General features: G+C 41.2%; 1 long non-coding RNA gene across 2 annotated transcripts in view; it reads left to right on the top strand.

The window, feature by feature from the left end:
* Nucleotides 1–25,782, top strand: part of LOC104150045 (uncharacterized) — a 164,485-nt gene that overhangs the window by 132,048 nt on the left and 6,655 nt on the right. For both annotated transcript variants that reach the window (XR_011135313.1, XR_011135314.1), the window contains exon 3: nt 18,511–18,654. This is a non-coding gene — a long non-coding RNA (uncharacterized lncRNA). The remainder of the gene's footprint in view (nt 1–18,510; nt 18,655–25,782) is intronic.

Here is a 25,782-nt window from a genome sequence, read left to right as displayed (position 1 = left end):
CTGGAGAGAGACATCTTGGGGTGGTTTGAACCTCAGCAAGAAGCGGTGGTTATATAAACAAAGCATCTTGTCGCCTGCATTTGATAGAGTATTTATGACAGGAATGCACCAAGAACCCGCAAGAGGTGAAGGGACATGCAGAGCCACCTACACCCTCCCTATTCCTTACACGCGCAGTCACTGCCAAAACAAACAAACAAGACAGGACTGGCTTTGCCAACATGGTTACAGAGGCTGATTCAAAGAAGTCTAGTGTCCTGGCTGTAAACAAAAGTGAGCGTGTATTCTTTGGAAAATGAAACAGACTGATACGGAGGGCTGTGTGCAAATAAAGGATTAAGAAAAAGGAGGAGGGGCAAGCATGGCAGGCACATACCACCGCCGAAACGTGCATACCGGGGTAAGCGAGACTGTGCGTTTGTGTGTGCTCAAACCCGTGCTCGTATGTGTCTAACTGAGCCTAACTGTCCACGCACAGATATCCACCCATTCTGAAGGGAAGGACTTGAGGAGAGTTCCTGTCGTTTCAGCATCCGTGACAACTCCTGGCCTTGGGATCTTTTTTTGGCTCTGCCATAGGCTGAGGCTGCTGCCTTGAGCAAGTCAGGGATGTGGACTTGTATCTGTATCAGTACATGTGCGTGAGTACCCATACGCGTTTCTGGGTACACCGCCTGTCTAAACTTGCATGCCGCTGTACGTACACGGGTGTGTGTATAAACATGTGTGATGCATGTGCCTGTGTGTATACACGCTGAATAAATACAGGTGTGTCTTTACGTTTATGTGTAAATATGTAAGTTAGCGTGTTTGGTGGAAGGTGTGCATTATACCTGTGAGTATGCTGGAAACTGCTTTTGTGAATACGGATATGTGCTTCCTGCACTTACCTAGGTGCTTGACCATGTGTGAAGTGACAGGGCTGCTCCATAACAGGAATGTTGTTTAATTTTCTAGGCTGGTGGCGACATAATAACGATATCGAGTAAAAAGCTTATGCAAATCTGAGCTACTGATTGGAGGAGGGTAGCTACAGTTATCTAATACAACATTAAGGTTTTGCCTCACTCACTTTGTTGAAACCTTACCTGCATTTACATCAAACTCTTTGCGAAGGTGCAGGGTGCCAGTTTTGATTCCACCTGCACTGGGCTTCTCAAATCTACTCTAAACCCACAGTCTCCTTGGGATACAGTTAAACCTCAGATGTTTAGATAAGGCTCTATTTCTTCTACATTTTTATGACCAGTTTATTAAATTATATTGGCTTAAACAGAGACATCCAACAGCAGTTGGACAGCAGTCCAACAGCAGTCCAAGCACTGAAGGGAACTGGGCGCTGACTACCACTGGATTAAACAACATTTGGTCAGAGTGCCTCGTAATTTAGTCAGTGACAAAAGGACTGTGTATATGGAAAATTCCCAGACTCTATGGGCATAGTAATTACACGAGATGATTGAGCCTTGAGGAGAGTTGGTAGGGACATTAGAACTCAACTAGGCTGCCTTAGTGATAGAACTAGTTGCCTAACTGGGATGCTTAGATTTATTTCCCCCTCCTGTTATAATTCATGTTTCCCCATTTCGGTGTCTGGCTGGTTTAATGTTTCAAAGAATTTTATATTACAACATTCAGTTTTTAAGGAAAGCACCTCTCTCTGCCTACCAAAACTGTTCTTCCTCCAGACACAATACTCTGATTATTATTTGCACTATGCTACACTTTGCAGTATCCAGTTATTATGTCTTAGCCACATGTAATAGATGCTGTGCTCAGCAGGGTGCTGGATTTCATGGGGCTGGTTGCTCCTGTATGATGCCACTGCCTTATTGTGGGTACTCAGTGGTCTCTTATGTTCACAGAGTGCAGAGCCATAGTATATTGTTTCCTAACGTTGTTTGCTTTTAGTAGTGGTATCATCTAGGACCAGCACAGGTAACAGTTTACATAGTTGGCAGTGCCTAGCCTGGACTGTTTTTGTAGTCATGGACATAAGCATTGGCTTATGGACCATGCTATCTGAGAGTTCAGGGTTACCATGTAATGAGATCCTACCCAGTACTGCAGGAGCTGGGAATTCTTCTGTTTGAGCAATTCAGTGTTAAACTATTTGATCTGCTGAATCTGTCTGTATTGCACTACAGTGTCTTTGAGTAGCCCATACCCCATCGTATCTCAGTATAGCTCTATATTGTTTTTGACTTTCTGTGAAATAGCTCTGATTTCTCTATCAGAAAGGTTTCTTCCTTAGTTTCCCCAACTATAAGATTAAATTAATCCTCAAAAATAGCAAATTAATTGTCAAGGACTGCATAGTAATTGTGATCAATGTCTAACTGGCTTTAGATTCTTCAGAAGGTGTAACAATTAGCTTCAGTTTAAGGAATCTTTCTTTAGGCAAATTAAAAAATTGTACAAGTGGGTTGTAATTGTGTAGCAGTGATGTGGTGTGCTCTCATTTATGGCATTTAAGTGCACAGTATTGTGGTTCACCTATGACTTTATTATTAAAGCAAGTGAAAATAATGTTTAAGAATTTATAATATTTTACCTGAATATTTATTCAAACGTTGCCTGATTCTTGAAAAAGAAAAAAGAAAAAGGTGAGTTAAAAAAACTCGCCTGTGTACTAAATGCATATGCAGCTTGTTGCACAATTTGCATGCACAATTACCCTGATGGCAAATGCAATTACAGAGTATGTATCTACAGTAGCATGCACAAATTGGCAGGTGCTATTCAACTCAGGATTTTGTCATACTCTGGAGAATTTATTTGGCATGAGAAGACCTCAGGAAGGAAGTCGCTCTCTGCGGACACAAGCAGCCCACCTTTCTGTGCAGTATTCCTCTACCTTCACTTCCCCCACAACTGAGAGGTTATTTCAATCTCCATTGCTGCCACTGACCTTTTGCCAGCAAGGCAATAGCGAGTTTTGAACTTCGTGATATGCTCATCTGTCCCTAAGGAGCAAACAGCATCTCACTCTAAATGGTCTGATTACCTCTGATAAGATTTGAGATCTCTGCCACAAACTGTACCCTCCACTAGTGGAAACAACAGATCTGCTTTGATCTTTGCTATATGCACTAGGAGTGTTATTTAAGCTATTTACATGGTTTCCGTAGCTCATATTTTTTTGAGGTCCCTCGTGTTCTTTGCTGGTCTTTTTCTCTAGCTTAGTCAGGACATTTTTTTCCTTTGACCAGAAAAGCCTTGTGGCTGCTAACAAACTGTGGCTCTTGCCCAGCTGACAGGGGTAGTTAAGTGCTGATAGTCCAAATTTCAGAACAGGTCAGATCCAGATTTCCAGTGTTCAGCATTGCAACTATTTTCCAAACAGCCCACCTCCCATTCAGACACATTGCTAGTTGGAAGAGCTTCAGAAAGGCCAGCGTCTCGCATCTCCAACTGGGATGCTGAGGGCTGGATTTTTCAAAGGGCTCAGCAACTTCTTGGAAAGCTTAATGCTCTTCTAAGGTTCTCAGAAAATGTGGCCCTGAATTTGTGGTGCTTTTCGTCCTGAAGGTGAAAATACTGTTTTTCTCAACAAGCCTAGCAAGGTAATAGAGATAATTACTTTCTGGATATTTCTGTATTAGGCCAGATCCCATTGATTGTTGAGTATGTGACATGTGTCCACAAAACTATGAAGTCTGTCACAAGCTGGCAGAGAGCAAACTGGATTAGGCATGAAGCTGCAGGTTTTCTTCACCTTGCAAGACAAACTGAAGATTTGTAGCAAATCAGTAACCTGGGGGGAATTCCTGTAGAAATTGTTTTTATCCCTAACGCGTACTGAAGGAGATGAGGTGGGGGATAATCACTGTTATTAATTACTCGCCTTTTGCTAAGGTAGAGCTCACTGAGTGTCCTATATAGGCAACTTTTAGATAGTTGAAAGCTTGCTATGCGTTAAATTGTGTGTGCTCATTTGCTGTCTATGGCTGAAAGGAGCTAGAGGGGAATCAGAGAGGCATTTTGCTCCATGGGAGGTCACTAAAATTATTTTTCTGGCTTACACAATGGATCTGATTCGCCTGTCTCTTGTGACAGCTTTATGGATATGCAAACCTAGCTGAGCTACTCTTAATTTGCTTCAGTGCAAATGAAAAGAGAATTCAAACTACTGCACCTATGAGAAGTGAGCGAGCAGGGGCAATATGCGTTTGCCTCCACGTTAGCCCTATTCGCCTCACTCATACTGTCTTTTGTTAGGCTGCTACTTCTTGAGCATCTTCTATCAGTATAAAATTATTTTCAGTGTGTGAAAAGAACATAATTGAGATCCTTTGCACAGGATATAGTGGGGAGGAAGTCTTTCTGTCTGTGGAATGACCCTAAGCAGGTCTACCTTGCCTAGCCCCAGGCCTGAACTAGCCCCAGGTGATGAACTTCTTACGGGGAAGAAAAAGGAAATTACAGGGCTGTAGCCCCCGCTCCCATTAGACTACTCAGTTCCCATGTGATGGAAGAGCATCTGATTGATTATGCAACCTTCCCCAGTAAAATAGTTATCTATGGCCTACTGAGGTTTTTTTCTGTATAATTGTTGCCACGGTCTTACTGCAGAGCATGGGAACTGTATATACCTGACTTTGTCATTCTTCCTTGCTTGTTACTTCCATCTAAACATCAAATATGCAGAAACATCAAATTAAAGAATTACATCAAGCCACTGCAGGGGTACAGTGTGAACCGAGAAACTCAGGGTGTGAGTCCAGCAGACACAGCTGTGTTGTGGAGGTGGCACTGTCCTTGTCCTCAGGGAAACGTTTATCATTTGTCTTTCTGTGTGGCGAGCCATAGGACAGCGCTCAAGGGGGTAGTACCGAAAGAAGACAACAGGACAAGATCATGTGAGAATAGAAAAAGTTGTTCAAAAAAGGCAGGCAGTAGACAAGCCTCACTCTAGGTGCAATTGCCTATGGCTGGGAATATGGAGGTTAAAAAAAAGTCACTTTTTCAATGCTCAGCGTTATAAATCAGCAACTGATTTGATTTAGCCATGGCATCAGTAGAAAGGTGTTCTTCTGTTGTTGCTGGCCCAAGGAATTCACCATGAGATCTGAGTGTCAAGGTCTGTCTTTTGTTTCTTGCCTGAGATCTGCACTTATCTCCAGATCTGAATGGGAAGTGTTTTGCCAACTTAACAAACTTCTCAGAATTTCAAGAATGTTCCTGTTTTCACACCAAGTTGAGACTAACCTTTTAAAACTTTCTACACAAAAAGTGTACAAGACACCTGTGCCAGTGTAAGTAGTAGCCTGATGATTCTGGCAGGATTAGTTTGGGCTAAGGAGGTGCTAGGGGCCGATCCCTGTTCTCTCCTATTCCCAGCGAGTGCCTGCCTACTCGAATGTTGGCTATTCAGGGGCTCTCTTCCAAATCCAGCTGGGATCTCTGAAGCCTTTCTTAACAAACACTTTCCTAAAAAATGTCTATACAAGAGAATACAGCTTAATAGAGATCTCTTCTATTCATAATAACCTTTTCACTGAAAATTCCCAAGCAGCTGTAGATAAAGCATACACCAGGTGAAAGCTTTCCTGGCTCATCCAGAACTGTGTTTTGGGTCTGCAAGAACAGCCAGCAGCTGAAGGGCAGGAGTTACACGGAGATCAGCAGCTCCAGCTGTGAGTACCTATGGGGGACAGATTCCTAGGTGGAACAGGTCCAATTTTCTCATAACTGCTTTCTTTTTCTATATATTTCTGGTGCTGTAGAGTATGACAAGTGTGACAAGTTGTAATCCTGAACAGGACAGTTATGCTGACAAGAGCCCCTAGTGTAAATACGATCCAACTGGGACAGAAGCTGAGTTCATTCTGGGCATGTGCTGCTGGAATGGTAGATTGGCTTAGCAGTGACAGTGAAGTAACAGACCTAGTTACTTAGTGTCTGAATCACAGGCAGTGTTTACAGTATGAACAACGAAGTGACTTTGCTTGTCCTTTTAGTCAAAGAAAAGGCACTATGTAAATGGAATGATTTACTGCTATTTAACTATATATCAGTTTCTCCCCTTCAAAGGCTGTCCAAGTGGTTTATTTACCATAAATCTAACCTTGGACTAAAGCTGAGATGCTTAGATACCACAGTGATAGGCACCTTAGAAATGCTAAGGCAAAGATAAGGAGAGTACCATCAGATTGAGTGAAATGAGAAGAACTGTCTGGCCCCTTCACAAATACCAAGGGTAAACAATAGCGATCTTTGTACTTGGGCTGTAGGCGTGTTGTCAAGGTAAATGAGACCTGGCAGAGGGCCCTATTGTCTCCTTTCCCACAACTCATTAAGATTTACTTGTTTTATCATCAATGAGTATAATAACCAGAGCTCTGATTATGCCACAAGGACATCCCAATGCCAATGATTCATGACAGAGAGACTGCATTAGTCATCAAAAGGGTCTTCTCAAAGATTGCCTCCTTTTCTTGTAGGAGGTGAGAATGATGTTTTTAAAGTGGGCTGCTCAGCAGGGAACACCAGGTTGATTTTGTACACTTGTGTGAAGTCCCTTGCATCCTTTATCCATCCCTCACCCCCTTAAGTTTATCCACCAGTGACACCCTTCCCTAATGTGCAGCATCAACGCCCACATGCAGAGGTTGGTTTGCAATAGAGCTGGAGGCTACTTTACTTCAGAGTCTTTGCCAGCAAGCATTGCAGCACATAATGAATCAGCTGGATTATGCTTACCTTGAGCAGGTCTGCCAAAAACTCTGACCTGATTTCATCTCCCCCCACTCTTATATCATTGTGAGGAGCCAAATGGGCCCTGGATGCAATACAGTGCCACTAGCTAAGTTGCCAACCCACAAAATTTTGCAATAATACACCTTTGTCTTTCAGTAACATCTATTATCAAACAGTTCATAGTTATTGTTACAGACCTCAGTACCTCAGTGGAACAGATAAGTTATTCTCCAAGCTACAGAAGGACCAAATGAGATACTGAAAGATGAACAAGATCTCGGAGCAATTCAGTAGTAAAATCTAGACCACAAGAGGCTGCTGTGCTGCACTGGCTATTTATGAACATATACGTAATAATGCTTAAATGCAAAAACACTATACGAGATCTCGTCACTCTGGCTCCTTGTGCTTCTCCACATTTCACTTCTTAAGGAGGCAGTAAAAGACCTGTGATGCTTAATATAGCGAGGCCTCTTCCTCATTAGATAAAGTTCAAGTCCAGTTATCCCTGCACTTTCACCTTAGGCTCAGTTCTGGGGGGGGAACACAGTTACCACTGGCTGTATCTGTTCTGTGTAAACTCGTGAATTAAGCCCTTGACAGAACCTAGATGCTGGTTTAGAATACATTATTGAACACGTATCCCATAATATTGGAAAACTCCGTGTAAACATCACTTTGTCTATGGAAGAGTAATAGACCTATGAAGACTTTACACTGTTAGACTGTATCTGTGATCCTGGTGGTTGTTCCGCTGGAGATAATGCTGCAAACGGAAAATACAATACGCTTATCTTGCCTCCTAGTTTCTAGCTGAACTAATGGATGTGCCTTAGCTATTGGAGAACTAATTGCATAAGCAATGTGACTTGCATGTGCTGGAGATTTTTTGTTCTCGTTCCCTTGTAAGAGGGAAAACAGCATGCAGTAGAGTGTCTTGTTCTCATGCTTGTTTTTAATACATATGCAATATATAACAACATTTATGTAAGAGACTGCAATATCAAAGTGGAGGAGGATGGGACACAGTGAGAATTGTGAGATTTCTTAGTTCCTGGAGAGGTCTTTCTAGTCTTGGACTGGACCACAAAACCCAGCACTTTCGATTCTTTCCCATTCTTTGGTCCCACCAGATAGGAGGAGCTGGAGAAAGCCTGTGGTACTGTGCAGGGCAGGAAGCATGTGCAGCATGTGCAGCCCTTTGCCCTCAGGCCCGTGCCTGTCACATAGGACAATGTGGAGTTTGCCCCCAACATCCTGTGGTATGGGGACAGGACTCAACCGATTCCACTGAGACCTGGGATACAAACACCCCTAGCTAAATTATTCATTTTTAAATTCTGAATAGTCCTTTGCATGCCTGACCTTGGGTTATGGGCACGCACAGAAGAGGGAAACAGAGCTCGTGTTCAGCTGGAAAGCATTGCAGACAAAGGGCAGGTTCAGTGAATTCAAACAAACACGTTAACCTGTGTTTGATTATAAAAAGTTTTTGTCTGGTATTACTTCAGTATGGAGTGATCATGGAAGCAACTCTTAGAAACTGAGTTTTACGAGAGACATGGAGGATATTTTTGTTCAATGAAATGAGTATAGGATTTCCCCAAATCCTTTGGTGTTATGTCTTTTTATTCAGAGGAGATATTTAACATGATAGGTTGCATACATCTAGCTCATATATTGAAATAATGTATGATGTGTTAGATATAAAGACTGTTCTCAGGGATTAAACTGTCTCCCAAACATCTCTATGATCATGCAAGTGTTCGTAACTGAACTATTTTCTTAAATGAGAGAAATGACTTATTTGCATATGTTTGGAATTTTAGAAGCAAGCAAATTTTTGAGGCCAATCCTGCATAGTTTTACCAAAGAAAAAGCTAAATAATTCTAATAGCTTATTCATAAGTGAATTTTACATCAGTTACATCAGCAAAAATGAAGTTAACTAACCTGGCTGCTGTGAAACAGCCATATGGCCACTTGCAGAATTGTACTTATAGAAAGCCAAGTACTTGGTAGTTTTGTTGCAAACGTATGCTACATTTTGACCATGTCAAAATTAATTGAGAAACTGCATGTTTTTATCTGTACAAATTTATCAAGATAGAGCTTTTTAGAATAAATCTCATCAAGACTCTTTTCAGTAAAATCATAAGACATTTTTCTCAATGTACATTTTAAAGGTTTTTTATAAGTAAGACCTTATCGCGGTATTTTTTCAGTCAGTTGAAAAACATATTTGCAATAATATGCAAACTATAAGTAGGCAACACTTTACGCAATCCAATATATAATGCACCAACCACGTTAGCTCCCAGGATGTCCTAAAGGGACTATAAAACAGGGCAAGCTTGGGGCACATTTGCAAGATAAATCAAATGAAATTTTAAGTAGAGATTCTGTTCAACATAGGGCAGAACAAGCTTCTTCCTGGTTTTCAGGGGAGGGTGATGTTCTTTGGACTAGGCAGTCTACCAAAAGATGTAATTCTATTGAAATATAACAATCAATCTTAAATGTCATGGTTTTGGCATGTGAGTAGTTCCTGCCATTTTATCCCATCGGTCAGATATATTTGTGTTTAATACTCTTGATCGAATGATTAATGTAAATGTTTCTGCCTGTGGATCACTTTCAAAATATTTGCCCCAGCTTTATTAGCGGTGTAATGTACACTGACTGGTCATCAAATATGTGGCGTTGTGAATGGATAACTCCTGAAGAACCTTCAGGATGGCTGCCAAAATATTGCTAATAGAGTATGCCTTTGCAGGAGTTTTAATAATATGGGATGTCTCTGTGCATGATCTAATGAGTCTGAGATGTTTTGCAATATTATGACTGTTCATATCAAAAGAGGAATAGGACATTTTGATGGGGAAAGGGGACCTATTCTGCAGGGGACCTTCCAATCTGTTGACTCTTCAGGGGTTTGCAGTCTCCATGATGCATCATGATGATCTCTTTTCACTGTGTTCTTGTCCATAGAGTGTGTTTGTGTGAAAACATAGGAAGAGTTCTGTACTTAGTCATGCTTCAGTCTGGAAAGTACATCAGGCTGGTATGCCAGATTGGTTTAGTTGTAGCCTTCATAAGGGCAACAAGAGAAAAATAGGCAGCCAGGAAGATGAGGGTAGGGGAGTGGGAGACTGAGTGTCAGGCTTGTGAGTAGTGCAAGATTGATTGCCCCGCTGGCTCCTTAGCCTGCAGATGAAGATAACCTGGGATGGACTTGAACTGATGACAGTGTTCCTGGCCGTCTCATCCTATAACTTGAATCACCGTGAACCCCAGTGAAGTTAACAAGGTTTCATTTGAGCCACACAAGTCAGCTCCATAAGTGGAATGAGGTAAATCAAGACTGAAAATGCCATGTGGAGAGTGCAATAAGGCAACAAAGACAAGGCAAAGGAAAGCTGGGATGGATCATGCTGACCCAAATGACAGCAGGTCGTATGTGTGATCATCTGGCATGTATCTGGCCACATGGGTGTTTCTAACACTGCAACCTATCAAACACCTTCTCCTAGGGCCACAATGTAATCCTCAGGTTTGTGCTTTTTAATCTCACCCACCAGTAATTTGAATTGATCTCCTGAAGTGAAGTAAAGAAAACAAATAGAAAAAACCCAGGCACATCAGTAATTTGAGGCAGGATCCTGGCTGGCATAGTAAGATAGAAATCAATTGACTAAAAGAGTTGCACTTGCTAATGCCAACAATGTCATTTGTTTTATTAGTCTGTATGGGCTTGATCTAACTCTTGCTAAAGTCAAGGAGTGAATGCAAAGCCTGTCTTGACAGTCAGCCTTATCACCATCAGGAGAGAAGGGGCTCATAATATTTTATTTCTGCTGCCAAGAATTAATTGTGTTCAAGTTAACGCCTGAGCTGAGATTAAGCTCTGCATGACTGACACTTATTGCTACGGCAGGAAGCATAAACGAAGAGGAACTAACTTAGAAACTAGCCATTTTGTCTAGATCACCTTCTTTGCGCGCTGCAGATGGGAAGAAACCAAATGCTTCACTATTCTGTTGAAATGTAATGTAGTGTGCACCAGGCCTGTTAACAGATTCCACATCTCAGAAAGTGTTTTCATGATTAACTGTAAGCAGCTGTTGGGGCTTTGCTGCAAAAAGGTAGTTAAGAAAAGGGGTCCTTTGGTGACAGCCAAGAAACGAGCAGAGAAAGGTGGCAGGAACAGTGAGAGGAGGGCACAGGAAGAAAGGCAGCGAGTTCAGCTTGTGCTGTCAGTGAGCACTCTGGGAGAAGGTGGCAGGTGGGGAGGGACTGGACATGAAGTAGCAGTTCAACTGGGGAAAAATTAAGAATTGGGTCATCAACTTATCTGTGTGTATGAACAAATTCTCCAAGGGATAAAGTGTAGAGCTTGGTGGGCGGCTGGGCCTGGAGAAAAGGAATGGGAAGATGTGCCAGCAATGTTGGATAGCATTTAGGGATAGGCAGCGGGTGAGGTGAAGCTTTATGCTGAGTGTCCAGTGAGTATTCCCCTCTGTCTAGGAGGTTCTGTGATGAGAATTGCTATGGAGTTCAGTAATAACCAGAACATTAACATTATATCCCTTAATAACACATTAGGTGTGCGCCTGTTTTTAATTTTCTTGGGTTTATGCCAGGTCTCAGATAGGTCAGATTAAGCATTCAAAAACTTCAACAGTATCTGTTAATGTCTTTGTGACCAAATGGTTAGAGAACAGTAGGACATTGGAACATAGAGCACTGGAGGGAATGAAAACAGCAGCACTTCTGAGTAATGTTTTCTTCACTGTAAATATATTTTGATTTTGGTTTTTTTATGAGGTTCTGAATATAGTTGCAGGGATGGTTTCTGACGTAGAGCCTTCAGCTGGTAAAACTTGGCCAAGGATCCCTCTCCTGTGCACAGACACACAAAGGACCTAGAGTGCTACTTGTCTTTGTTTTGTTTTGGTGCAGTTATTGTTCAAAATGATACTAGGTGTACACAGGGTGTGTTGATGCTAGGCCTTGTGGGTGAGTCTGTCCAGAGGCTGAATCAACCTGCCTGACGCCCTCGTACTACCTAAAGTGTCTATATTGGAATAAGCATGGATTTTTTTCATTAGAGATTATTATTAATTATAACTATTACTATATCATTTCAAAGTATAGCTTAGGAGTTGCAACATTTTCCACTTCTCTCTTGGCTCAGTATCTCCTGGCATTTCAGATGAGACTGGGAAACACTGACAAGAAGGAATAGAAGGGACCTCACAGGCACAAGAAGGCTTGAGTCTCAGAATCAGAAGAGCATTTAAGAACCACAGATGCCCCCATGCTTCCCAGCAGTTGACTCTGCAAATGCATCAGCAGTGCCTCTGTACACTACCATGCCCCTATTTTGTTTTGGGCGTTACAGTTCTACTACCTCTGTTTAGATGAATGCTGCATTTGAAACAGTGCTGGTAGGAATGGTTGCGTTGTCCAGAAGCAGGATGGAGCAATGCGTGTTGAATTTCTGCAGGTGCTAAAGCACCATCTGGCTCAGGAGCTGCTGCCTAACATAGACGCGGCATTGCTGATCAGCTGACTGACGGTAATTCCCTGATAGTGCCTGTGAAAACTCGGGAAGAACTGGAAGCTGCTGTCCCTCCAGAACAGCTGGTTGGACATTGCTTTCTAAGTTGCAGGTACCAGCTTTGAGCTGCAGCTGATTTGAGATGCACACCCACAATGAAATCCCGTTGCTCCTGGTCCCCTCCTTGTGAATGTGACCACCAGTTAAAAATCCTTCTGCCGCAGCTGCTATGCATGGTAGAACATGAATTAAGGCACCGCTGGAGGAGCACGCTGTATCTCTGATCCTGCCTGGTCAGCCGTTCTAATTGCTGCATTGCATATCCTTTCACAGTGTTCAGCCACACTTGAAAGGAATTGAGAGGGGAAATTGCTCTAAAAGGGCTGTGCCTCTTCTGTCTCTCCTGAGGGATAGCTGGGCATTTTGAACTGGATGCCCAGCCTGTTTAAAGTCTGAACTCTTCAGGCAAGGAACGTGTATTATCTAGTTTGTATTTTATGGCAGTGTATGAATGTTTTGTTATAATAACAACAACAACAACAACAACAGCAACAACAACAATAATAATAATTAGGACTGTGAGAGCCCTGAAGGGCTGGAAAGCAACCAAGCCCTGCAGGTTCTCTTGGATATTCAAGTTTGACGAGCTTAAACAATCTAGGTTTAACCCCCATCATTGGCGCCCTCTTTCACCCTACTGGCTACTATTATGACCAGGAAGTCTGCTTCTGTCGTCCACATGTTAGCTGGGAACTGGGATACCCTGGGGCTTCTTGAGGGAGGAACCAGCAGTCACTGAGGAGGATGTGAGTGAAACTCACTGAACGTTCATGAATGTGGGCTGAGGGTCGTGAATCATCAGATCTTCAGACGAGGCCTAACCTGAGTGGGTCTGACAGTCTGCCCAGCGAGCCATCCTGTGATTTGGGGTTGCAACACTGTCCTTCCTCCATGGGGTGCTGTGAGATCTCTGAGTGAAAGTCACCCTTTTATGTAATTTTAAAAACACTGCAAAGGCATTGAAAATTAATATTTGTTAACTAGTGCTATCGATAATAGAAACCATCCTCTTCTGAAGCCTCAGTCCTAGTGTCCTTCTTTGGATCTTCTGCCTGGGTGGCGGCAGGATCTGGAACTGATACTGAAAGAAGAAAAAGAAACATTTTCCCAGCTCTCCACACAGAAAACCTGTGGAACCTGGAAGGAAAAGATGTTGCTGATGCACCAAAGGGTCTGCTCTGATCACGTTCAAGGTATTGTGCTGCACGAAGGTGCCACATACATTTCCCAGTGAGGCAGTCTGGCCATCAGAGTGTGGGATGGGGGTCCATGCACTGTTGAGTTTTCCTGAGCTCTAATCCCAATTCCCACAGTGCTGCCTCAGCTAATCACTGCCTCACTTTTCCTCACTTATAAAATGTGGGGGTAATAACTGTGCATACCTCACAGAGGGCTGAGAGGATTCATTAATTGAACGATGTTCGGGAAGTACTTTGAAGATGAAAAGCCCTATATAAATGCTGGGTGTTACTAGTGCTTAGTGAGTACCTTCACAGCCACAAGCAGGGTGTGTCTGCAGGAAGCAGAGCCATAGGCTGAGACTTATGGCTAAGTGCCTTTAAAAATAAATATGATCAGTAAATGCACTGAAGGTCAGCTTCTCTCTCTTCCTCCGTGGAGTAAGCTCCCACCTCAAAGGAACTAGGATTTTTCTTTGCCTCCTCCACTTCTGGAAAAGACAAAAGAGATTTGGGAGTGATGAGAGAATTGCACTTGTACCCATAGTGGTGATGCTAGGAGTTAAGACATCACAACCAACCAGTTTCCTGTAAACCATCAGACAGGTACAAAGAATCTATATGGTGAATGAGAAGTATTGTCCCAAACAGGTACTGTACCTCCTGGGAAGCATGGGGTTAGCAGAATAACAGGTCTCAGAAGCCCTATTTACCAGAAAAGCGTGTGTTCCTGTATGTTTAAATGCCAGAGTTGCATGCCCAAGCACTGTCACTGTTGAGACAGCCACCCGTTTGACATGCAGGTGGCCAGTCATGTATACAAGTCTTATGACTATGTGTGCAGTCATATTAATTACATGCATACTTTAGGTATATGAAGGCAAATCTGTACTTGCTCCTTCATACACATGTTTGAATGAAAACACAGAGGCTGATTTCTTCTTCTTCCCTGTGCCCCTGGAAAATCTAATATTTAATATTCACCTGACTAGGTAGAAATAAGAGAAAAGGGATTTTTGATTAGGTTAATTGTTTTAATGACAGCCTGCCACATTTGACAAATTCTTCTTGTGAAGATTCAAGACCGGCAAACTTTTCTTTCAGTTGTGTTTGCTTCTATCTTTAGTAGGCTTCACCACGGTTTTATTTTCTGAATTGGGCAGGGAAGTCTCTTCTATCACAGTCCTCTCCAGGTTTGTCTGGGAATAACATACCAAGCAATAATTTATGACCCAGTGCAAATGTCTAGTTGGAAACAATGACAGAAGATGATAATGTAAAAGCTGCATCTAGCAGCTTAAACAAGACTTGGTTATAGCAAATCAACAGCTTAAGACCAAACTTTGAACCGGACTCAAATGTTCCTGTGTAAAAGATTGAGGCAAAAGCTGGAAATTCTTCTCAGATACAGACAGATTATTAAATGAACTGATTTATAACTAACTCTAGGGTGTCTATCTATAAGGTATAAATCTATAACTAACAGAGGGTATCTGTCATGTCAGGGGTACTGTTGGTCATATCTGGTAGCAACGCCTACGTTGCAAGGTACAAGGGCAGGACAAATGTCCTAGATTTGAGAACACACGGGACCTGTAGGGAGCAGCAAGGGATTAACAGGTTCTGCTCTGTGCACAATCTGAAGGGAGTTCAATTTCATTCATCCTGGAATGCCCTTTTAGTTTGTTCCTTCTTATCATAAGGCATATTAGGGAGCTTGACCACATGCTGTAACATACTGAGCACCCGACTGGGACACAGGAGTACTGCCACTGGCAGTTGTGATACCTTAAACCTTTGTGCCTTAGTTTACCCATTGGTTAAGATGATAAGCTTCCCAGGGTGTTGTGATGATTAGTTATTAATGTTAGTAAAGCATTTTGAAGATGAAGAGTGCTACATGCTGGCTGAAGATATTAATTACCTCAGACTCATGATGAAATTTTTATATTTACATAATGAACCAGTCACGGAAGAGGTGCAGAGATGGTCTCTCCTGGTGAACATATTCTTCTAATTCAGCTATCTCTGTCATCATCATTATCTAAATCAAATCAAATCCTTTTTTCCATGGGGAATCTGCTCTTGGAGAAAGCAAAGCACACATGTTCCAGGTGATACTCCCCGGATGGCAAGCAGCCACCGTGCCTTTGCTAATTTCAGTCCTGCCCAGCCCATGAAACTCACCTCACCCAGAACTTGTTTCAACTTCTCCAGCTGTTCTTGGCGTGTGTTGAGATTTCATAAAGTTGATGCCATCAACTCCCACACATATGGCAAGAGAGAGTGAGAGAGAAAACCCACACACAGTAACTAATATATAGGCAGAAGAGGTATTTGCATGGGAGAGCACAAACATGAGGCTTTTCAAGCTGGCTCCAATGGCTCTTGACTGTTCATGCCAAGATGCAAAGGGATATGCAGATTTAGGAGGATGACTCAGAGAGTCCTTTCCAATGCATAACTCCAGGAAGACGCATGATGCTTCAAGCAGGGCCACTCGATTAACTTTTATGGAGGTCAGCTAGGTAATTTTTACCACAGTCCATACAGTAGTGCTAAGCAGTGTCATGGCTTGGACTCTGCCTGACTAGGGAGGTACCATGGGATGGCTTCACAGCGGGGAGCTGTGGTTTTGCTTTACGGATGCTTTCTGAGAGTCTGCTGAGGAATGCAGAAGAGGACATATGTCTAGGCCACTGGTGAAGGCTGGTAAAAATTTTTTCATGCTCGGAATTCAGAATGCATTCTGCCTTTTGAGTTACTTTTGCTATGATACCTTCAGTGCAGTAGATTATATTCTCATTATGTGTCCTTCTCCTTTTTCCCTTTTTTTCTGAGGCAAATATATAATTTTTCAAACTTTCTCAGCCTCTGAGACTTGTTTTAGATCCATAATTCATTATCAAGATAATGCCTAATTATTTGGTAGACACTTTAAGTTTGTAATCTGACGCCAGTTTCAATATGAAGAATCTGGAAGTGGCAGGCAAGGGAGAATTCAAACACAGACAGACAGTGCAGGCACTGCTACCTATTTCCATTCTCACATTTAGACCTGGGTAGACTTCCCAGTGGAATCAGCATTTATCTCGTACGGCCAGGACTTCTATAGCAGCATGCTTTGTTCAGCATTGAGCAATCTAGAAAATACTACCATTATATCCAAAACATATGCAGATGGAGATGGAAAGGCCAAGTTGAGGCCACTTCCAAAGCAGGGCTGTTATTGCCTGAGAAAGAGGAGAAGTGATTATCTTACTATTCGTATAGGTAGTAACACTGAAATTCCCTGGGGTCAATTCTATTTTAATATTGAAAATCAGAGCAGAATGTTGACATATCCTCCTTCTCTCAGGAATACAGAGGCCCCTGGTCCACGCTGGAGATTTCAGGTACAGAAGCTTGCTGAGAAGTTACGCAGTTGGGGATTCGTTCCCTTTCATTGTACTTCTAACAATCATTAAGATTCAATCTCAGCTGCCCTGTCAGGATCAGGCTTATATTTAGAGTTAGAGGGTTTTAAAAGCCTTCATGAGGTCAGAAATATCCCAGAATATACAGAAGTCTTGCTTAGGGTTTGGTCTGCATGGTAGAGGACAGCAAGCTATTGTACTGAGGATAAGGCACTAAGGTTACTAAGATGTAGAGTAAAACACGGTATCTTACACTGAATGGGAATTAATCTCGAGTTTCTCTGCTCACTTAGCCTCAAAAACAAATCTGAGCATGAGCAGGCACTGGACATATATCAAGACTCACTGCCACTATGTTATTGAGGCACTTGGCAATGTTCTTCCCTGCCAGTCTCACTTCTTTTACTAACCGTGAATAGCATTGCATCCTTGGAGCTTCCGAGTCCCTTGTGCCCGCCATGCCGCTTGGCACTGTCTACTTTACTCTGACTTGTTTCGTGCAAGATCTAACCTATTAGCTGGAGTTGCTTCATTAGTCACTAATGGGCAGCACACTTAGAAAGCATTTCAGTGTATTTTATAATGACTGAAAGACAATATTGAAAGTTTGCTAATTACTCACATTACACACCTAGAGATCTCTGCAAAAGCTTGGCCACGTTTTGGGATCTACTAGATGCTAAATATCAGGTCTTGCACTTCCTTTTCTATTTATACTCATATTTTAATGAAAACCACAAATTCTTCTGGGTGATTTGTTTATTAAGTGAATTTAGAACAGTTAGCATTTGCATTAATTAATTTTGTCGAAAAACTGGTATTACTAGTTGCTTAGGAGTGTAACTGCTATCTCAGATTTCATTGGATACCAGCTACAAATCTAGGTAATAAGTCTTTGTTCATGATTAAGCCAGTGACGTGATTTTCAGTGGCATGGAGCACCTGCAACTCCTTTGCCTTCACAGTGACCTGAAGAGGACTCAGCACCTCGGACAACACCTCTTTAATTAATGTGCAAAGCCAAAATAAACTGCAAAAAATCTTTAAGACCAGATTTTCACAACTGCATACCCAGAAAGGTAACTTTGTATAATCTGAGCGTGCACCTGCTGTGATTTCTGATACCTTCAAGGTAATGGCACATATAAGTTATTACGAATTGCATGTTTAAACAAAAAATGAAAGCCAAGTCCTAAAGCTACTAATGTCCCAATCCATAAATATGAACTGATTGTATTTTTAATATAAATGTTGGGGTTTCTCAGCTCAGGCACTGGATTTTGATATGCCCTTATCTGAAGAAGTATCTGAAGTGTCTACTCTTCAAGGTAGTACTCACAGATCCCTCTGTGCCCTGGAGTTTTACACTACTTCCTTGATTGCATGATCAGAAATGCTCTTTCAGTAATTTCACCTCATTTCTTTTCACTAATGACAGATCCTGTCTCTCCACAAAACCACCTTCAAATTCTTGATTTCTTTTACTGGGTCACTGTTAACACTTCCATACTCTATATAATGATGCTGAAGATTTATGGTAGATGGGCTTTATGCCAGACTCCTGAATAAAACTGAATTTCATCTTGAACAGGTATGAACTTGGAACAATTCCTGCCTCCCAGGTAAAATAGTTCATCTAATGCATAGGCATACCATGAAATCTGCACGAACTGAAGAAGCTGGGAAGCTGGAAGGAAATTTCTCTAATCCATAGCTAAATTTCTCCTGATGAAGGGTATGTACAACGAACTGCAAGAAAACAAATGATTATTCTGATTTATTTTCCACTGTATGAATAATTGGTAACATTGTTCTTCTTGGCAAAGATGAATAGTTGGAACTAGACTGTTTCACACAGACAAAATATCCACAGGGAGAGATTTTTGAGGCAGTCATAGGATGCACCCTACAGAGTGTGATTCTCATGACATTAAAGCATTGCTAATGGCATTGCGATTAACTTCTAATGAAAAAAGAAATGAACCTGATAAACACAGCATAAATGCTGTGTGGAAAGGACAATAAAAATGTTAAATTTTAGGCAAGATCTGGCTCTCAGTAAAGCCAAACGAACTGAGCTTATTGAACTTATCCATAACAGGAAAAAGAATTTATGACTGCGGAGGACGAAGAAATACTGCTATGACTTTGGGTTGCTAAATAACCACAGAAGAGATCCCCCAGAGTTTTGCAATAGTAACTGTTGTGTTACTCTGTGGAATTTTTTGATCCTTTGATAATGTTTCCTCCTTTTCACAGCAAAATCCACACTGCTTCTTGAAAGCTTTTAAAACATTTTTTCCTTATGCTTTTATCCTAGAGGAGAAAGCAAGACTACATCTGGTATTTAGGACAGGGAGCTGGCAATCTGGATTCTTTTCGGCTTTGTCACTAACCTGTGGTGTGACTTTGGTCTACTCATTGTAAAGCACCATGGCTTAGAGAAGCTATGGGGAGTCCCTCTATTCCTTGCAGAAAAGGTACTGTTTGTGCCTACTAAAGGGACCACCTTTGCAAACTTGGCATTTGGCAGTCTCAGCTCCTACACTGGTTCTTTGCAGCCTGGCAGAAAACACTCCCGCTTGCAGAATCTCATGAAGCTGGGCCAAGGTACAGGTTCTCAGTGTTACCCATACGTAAGCTCTTCTCTCAATCCCCAGTCTCCATTAGAAATGTAACACCAGTCATCTTTGTTGCTTTACCTTACCCCCAACATTTGATCAGCCTAGGAGTAAAACAGATGTTTATTTAATAAAAATTAAAATCAAACATTTAGATACTAGGCTAGGAGGAAGTATACAGAAGTAATTAACATTATTTCAATTCTGACTTAAATTTAACAACCAACGACCAGCATTTTAGGCTGTCTTCCCTGGAATCTCAAAGAATGTCCACAACTCTCAAGCACTGGGATCCATCACTCCCAGTCCTGAATGTACACCATGCTCCATCCCTCTCTGGACAACAACTTGAAGTTCTCCATGCCCATATTCTTTAGAAGTTAGGTTTTATAATATAAACGTATCTCTAATCAGCTTTTACCAAAGCCAGCAGCAATGGATATTACCAGTGGTTCCTCTGGATTTAGACCTAATTGACAAGAAGGTGTTTGACCTCTAAATGCACCTGCTGGCTCTTCCTGTGTGATAGGTGCCTTATTATTGATTATTTCTCCATTTTTCCTATCCAGCCTGCTGGCTGCTGCTTCCCACCCACTCTAAACTGCTACCTTTGTTTATACAGTTGTTAGCGTTATTCAAGGCACTGGTTATACACATTCTATTAAGTGTACGATTCGTAAGTTATCAGTTTTTTATAGAGACCTATATATGCTACGTTATGAATACAGATTACATATTGATAACAAGTTGCTCTGAGTGGACGTATCTATGACAACAGGAATTCCTCACCTTTATCCTCTGTCACAGTCATATAGGCTAAAATTTTGAACACCCTTCAGAGATATCAGATACTTCATTTTTGATGTCCACCTTGAAATGAGTCAACAGTCAATGAGTACCTCGAGCTTCTGCTTCCTTTATTTGGATATTGGGTGCTTGCTTTGAAAAGAGGCAACAGTCATTGAGTACCTTGAGCTTCCCCAGCTTGGATTTTGGGTGCTTGCTCTGGGGGATGTCCACAATGGAAACAAGAAGCTAAATAAAAAATGTGTTTTTTTTGAAGTGCCTTCAACTTTAAAATGGGACTTTCAGTTTCTAAAGGCTGACAGGGAGTTAGTTTTGAGAAAGTCTTTGTGTGGTCATTTTTTGTTCTGGAATAAGTGTGTTCTTGCATAGAATTATACTGAAAAATTTTGTCAAGACACATTGTCTTTTGTTTCCATGAGTTTTAAACTATTTCCAAACAAGTTTGATGTAAGCCAGCAAAACCGAGCTTTTATCCTACTGAATAAAAGCACCTCCCTGAACAACATAAGCCCTCAGCTAACTTAGAGCGCAGGGAGCTGCCAGAGTGGTCACTGTGCTTCAGTGACTTCACCATGCCAGTAGCCACCGGGCCCAAGCTTGTGGCCACAGCACTGTGACTTCGCTGTGACAGCCTCTGGCTGAGAGGATGTGCATTGCCAGCAAAAGCAGCTGGAAATGACACAGCCATAGCGGCAGCTAAAAAATTACAATATTTCTATGATAAAATAATTCCTGTCTCAGTCAGTGTACCAGGAACTCCTCCACATGTAAATAAGCATTTTGTTACTTTTGAAAGTAGACTTTGCTTTTTAAATTACTTATGCCTTGTATCTTTACAGGGCCCTGAAAAATGCGGTGGAAGTTTGGTATTTAAGCAGCTAGCAAAATTTTCTGAAATGTCTATCTGCAGTCATAGCAGCCTAAATAGATATATTTTGAATCTGGCACTTGATGCTTCAGTATACTGGCAAAAAGTAAAAGGAGGCATACACTGAGGTCACTGTTGCAACTGACGGAGTGTAATGTAAACATCTCAAGCACTTTTAAATTAGTCCTCTCAGGTAATGCCAATTGGCAGTGCAGAGGTATTGTTCAAGGGCTGTACTTTGCAGCTCATTTGAGCCCACTGTTGCTAGTCTTGTAGACTACCGCTGAGACTGAAACAAGGTAGTTTATGGCTTCTTTAGAGGGTCTCATCATGCTGTGAGACTGTAACGAAATTTAGTAAATTACCTGATTTCCTCTAATGAAGGGCATTATATGTGTACAGTCTGTATTATTGCCTAATTATGAGTAGCAATTAAGACTTTGCACCTACAATTTTTCAGTAGCATATTTATTCATGGGTTGTAAAATTCCCTTTCCTTGAGTTCTCTACTGCTGCTACCAGCAAGGCATAGAGCAAATTTTGTTCTTTCTTCAGTGCCTCAGAACAAGCTACTTCAATAAACCTGGCATCCTCAACTGAGAGCCAAATGGCCTAGATCTGAAGCAGCTGACTTGCTGTTGTGACTGTGGCTTATATATACCTTGACCGAGACTGTATACACCTTGGTAAACTGAATCAAAATGCTAGAACACAGGCATGCAGTACTACCACCAGGCCTAATTCTGCACCTCCTCAGAGCAGGAGTGAGCTTACCCACAAAAGCAGCCCAACCTGGGGACACACACTGATGTCAACACTACAGTGAGATTATTTGCATGCATAATAATGTATGTGCAGGTACATTCTTGTATTTATTCAATCCTGTAATTCCTAGGTGCCATCAACTTTCAGTGACCTTCCTGGGAGTTGGCAATGTTTAGAACTTCATTGGATCCCATACACCCGTCCTAATGCAGTGATTCATTTAACTATAGCAGTAAGATTCATACATATCCTTAAGTGATTTGTGGAATGGGGAACACATTGAATATATTTATGCATTTACATTTTAATCTATGATTTAATTGTGCTTTCAAGGCATTGCTTTGAAAACACTGCTTTCGCTGAAGAATAAAGCCAATGCTAATATTTTTTCCCTGATGCTATTAGGCTGGGTCAGATTGGGAAATCTGTGTGCAAGGGAGTGAGTTGGCAGGTACAAGCAGTCAGCCCAGCTGCCTTTAATGGCACTGTTTGTGAGAGCTCACCAGTGTGAGGGTTGTGCGCTGGGGCCTGTGATGTGTGGTGCACAGCAGCCAGAGAGCTGAAGTGTTACTCAAACACAGCAGTTGCTCATAGGGGTAGTAACCTTGAAGCCAGCGTGACTGATGAGGGGTTCTGCATTGTATTACTAGTCTTGTTGTTGTCTATGCACTGCAGTCACTCATAGGCAAACCAGAACATGGCTCCGTTGTTTGGACGGACAAACAGAACAATGACAGCCCCTTCTTCACCAACTGCATCTCTAGAAAAAATGTTCATTTTCTTATCCTGCTGTGGAGTCTTACAACAGTATGTAGTGAATATATTCAAATGGGAACGTCTCCAAGTGGAGACTATAATGTTAGTACAAAGTATTATTAATAAATGAATTGACTTTGTTTTTATTAGCTAGAAAAATAAACCTAGGCTCATGTTGTTTGAGAGAAACTAAGATCAGGACAGACAACGTTAAGGACACAGCTAACATAAAAACTACCACACAGTAAATCAAAGAACAAGAAAAGTACATGGCTATTAACATACTACTATAACATTCCTCACAACCTCTCTGCAGTATGGAGAACTGCAAGCCAACATTTTTCAACTGTCCCAAAGAATGTGAAATGTAAATGTTTAGAAAAGTGTTTTTCTTGCCAAGCTGAGAAGGATCATAAACATCAGCTCCTAACAGAAACAGTTTTAAAAAGATGCACGCCTTGCTGCCAGCTTTTGAGAGCAACACCATTTAAATTAGGCTGGAGTCTACTTGAATTCCTAACACTCCATTGCTGCCTTTTATTTGCCAAAAATTGTTGGATTGATGTTATGTTTGAATTTAAAGTATGATCTGCAACTGCATTAAATATGTTGCTTAGATGTCGTGTGGATAGATGATAAATTGCCTGCCTAGAATTCATTCTGAGGAAGACACAGACCTAAAGAAAATGTTGAGGAGAAAGAACCATTGTTTTAATTATTATGTTTTATTTCTGTGGCATCAAAAATGTATATGGTATTTTCCTGTCAAGTGGAGCTTACAGATTTGTTGAGGTATGACTTTGCACTGGCCAGTAATATACCAGAGGCTAACCATGACTTATTTCTCACTATACTCACTCCACCTTTCAGCTGAGAGGTCTGTAAGTATCATTGATAGAATAACTCAGTAAACTGCCATTATGGATCGGTATTTAGTAATGCTAAAATCCCAATTCTGACAGCACATTACTTCTTCACTGTAATGACCTCCCATTATTTATCATCTAATAGTTTTAGCCAAAATGTTAAAATCTTGGAAATTTGAAATGTCTTACAGCTAAAGGCAATTTCATCCATTTCAGTTATATCATCCGCCAAATTCCAAATAAATGCAATTATGCAATTTTAGCATTTTCTAAGTGAAACATTTTAGGTTTGGGACTCAATTTTTCCATTTTACAGTTTACTTAGTTAGATTTTTAGAAACCCTTAAAGCAAAATTAAATATTTGGATCAAATAGTTTCCTTCTGAACCAAACCTCTTTTTTATCAGTGCCACTAGTGAATCAAATTTGGGACATTTTTAGAAGGAAGAGCTATCACAACCCAAAGCATCTCCTTATATAATCTGTGTTCACATTCTTCAAACTCCCCCATTATGCACTATGAGAGCAGATGGACTTTAGATGATATGGTTATTTGTGGATCATGGTTATGCATCTTTGAAGTTTTCATTTTGATAAATACTTTGAAATAATCTAGAAAAAGTCTGTTCTTTGATAAACTTTCCCAGGTTCTGTGTGTAATCTGCCACTTGTTTAGGAATGACTTTGTGAGTTTAAAATAGGATTTTCAAAGGCAGAGAGGGCAGTCTTAAGCACTAGCCCCAGGGGAAAAGGTTCTTAAAGAAGGACCACAAAGCTAGTACTGCTTTGAAATTTCTGCAGTACTAAAATAGTAATACTGCATAGTGAAATCATGAGATTTCCTTTTTAAAAACAAGTTTTTTTGGTGTTTTTTTCTTCTTCTTTTTTTTATTTGTCCTTTGAGTGTACCTTTGGGATTATAACATGCTACATTTTCAAGCTTATTCTGTCCAGTTGCCTTATTGTCCTCCATAAGCCCCATCTGAGAACAGCTGAACTTGACTATAGGCCTTGTGATGAAAAGCAAGGAGAAAACATCTTGTAGCTGTAAGAAGAAGGTGTCTTGAATGAATGCAGAAGCCAATTAGTATTTGAATTCATTTCCTCTTGTCCTGTCTTGGTTGCAACAGAAGCAAATATGATTTTTAGATGGAGTTAACAGCTGTTATCTGTGTCAAAGAAATGGAGACCCAGAATGAGGATGAGTAGGGAGAAGACCTGTTAAGCACCACAGAAAGGAAAGAAGTGGAAAAGACCCAACAGCAGAGAATAAGAGGATGTGAGCTGTGCTGTACTTGCAATGAAATCTTTGGGAGTTTCGGTGTGAGAGCGCAACTGAGTTGTTCTTTCAGATAGGAAAAACCACTGCAAATTACAAATAAAGAACTCACATTAACAGGTTAAGACAGAAAGCTGGTTTCTTTCTAGGATGAGCTGGGAAGCTGCACAAGTTTCTAAACTTGTGTATTATAGCCAAGCAGTCCCCTTGGCAGAAGTCTTGCTTCCAGCCTCTCTTGAGGGTGTTTTTACTTGTCATTAATGAATATCATAGTTCTCCTGTCTCTTCTTTGAGTCCTAGTGTCAGTCTTTCTCTTTTCCATCTGATCAAGAGCCTGTACTGTAATCTAAAGTATACCTGAGTCAATAGGTGTCTTTGCATTGTCTTTAATAGGGTTTGAGTGAGAGCAGAGAGGTCATAGGTCTTAGGTTTATAATTTATTTTTCAGTTAAGTTGAGATATGTTGCTATTGTTTTGATTTGGTCCTCAGATAGCTCTAGAAATAGCAGAAACAGCAAACATATAAAACAAAGTTCCTTCCAGTGGGACAAGAAGAGTTTATGTATGTCATCGCAAGACAAACAGTATCTTGGTGGCAGAACCAGAAATGAAGTCTGAGAGTCCTAACTTCCCTCTTTGTGTTTTCACCATTTGGTCCTGCAGACTCCCCCAAATTATCATAAAATTATGCAAAGAGTGACATCCAGCAGAGACCAGCTCTGCCTGGCTCCTACAAGCTTGCCAAGGCTTTTGGGATGGCAAGGAAAAACACACAATTTATTTTAAGAAGGATTTTTTTCCCCCTCTATTTGTCATCTTCTTTGTGGTGGTTTGTGAAATGTTGGGAAGAAACATTACAATTCCCAACAGAAAATGTTCCACGGAAACCAGTCTTCTCCAT

The sequence above is a fragment of the Struthio camelus genome, chromosome 18 (genome assembly GCF_040807025.1).
Source record: "Struthio camelus isolate bStrCam1 chromosome 18, bStrCam1.hap1, whole genome shotgun sequence".
NCBI lineage: Eukaryota > Metazoa > Chordata > Aves > Struthioniformes > Struthionidae > Struthio > Struthio camelus.
This window is presented reverse-complemented; position numbering and strand designations above follow the sequence as displayed.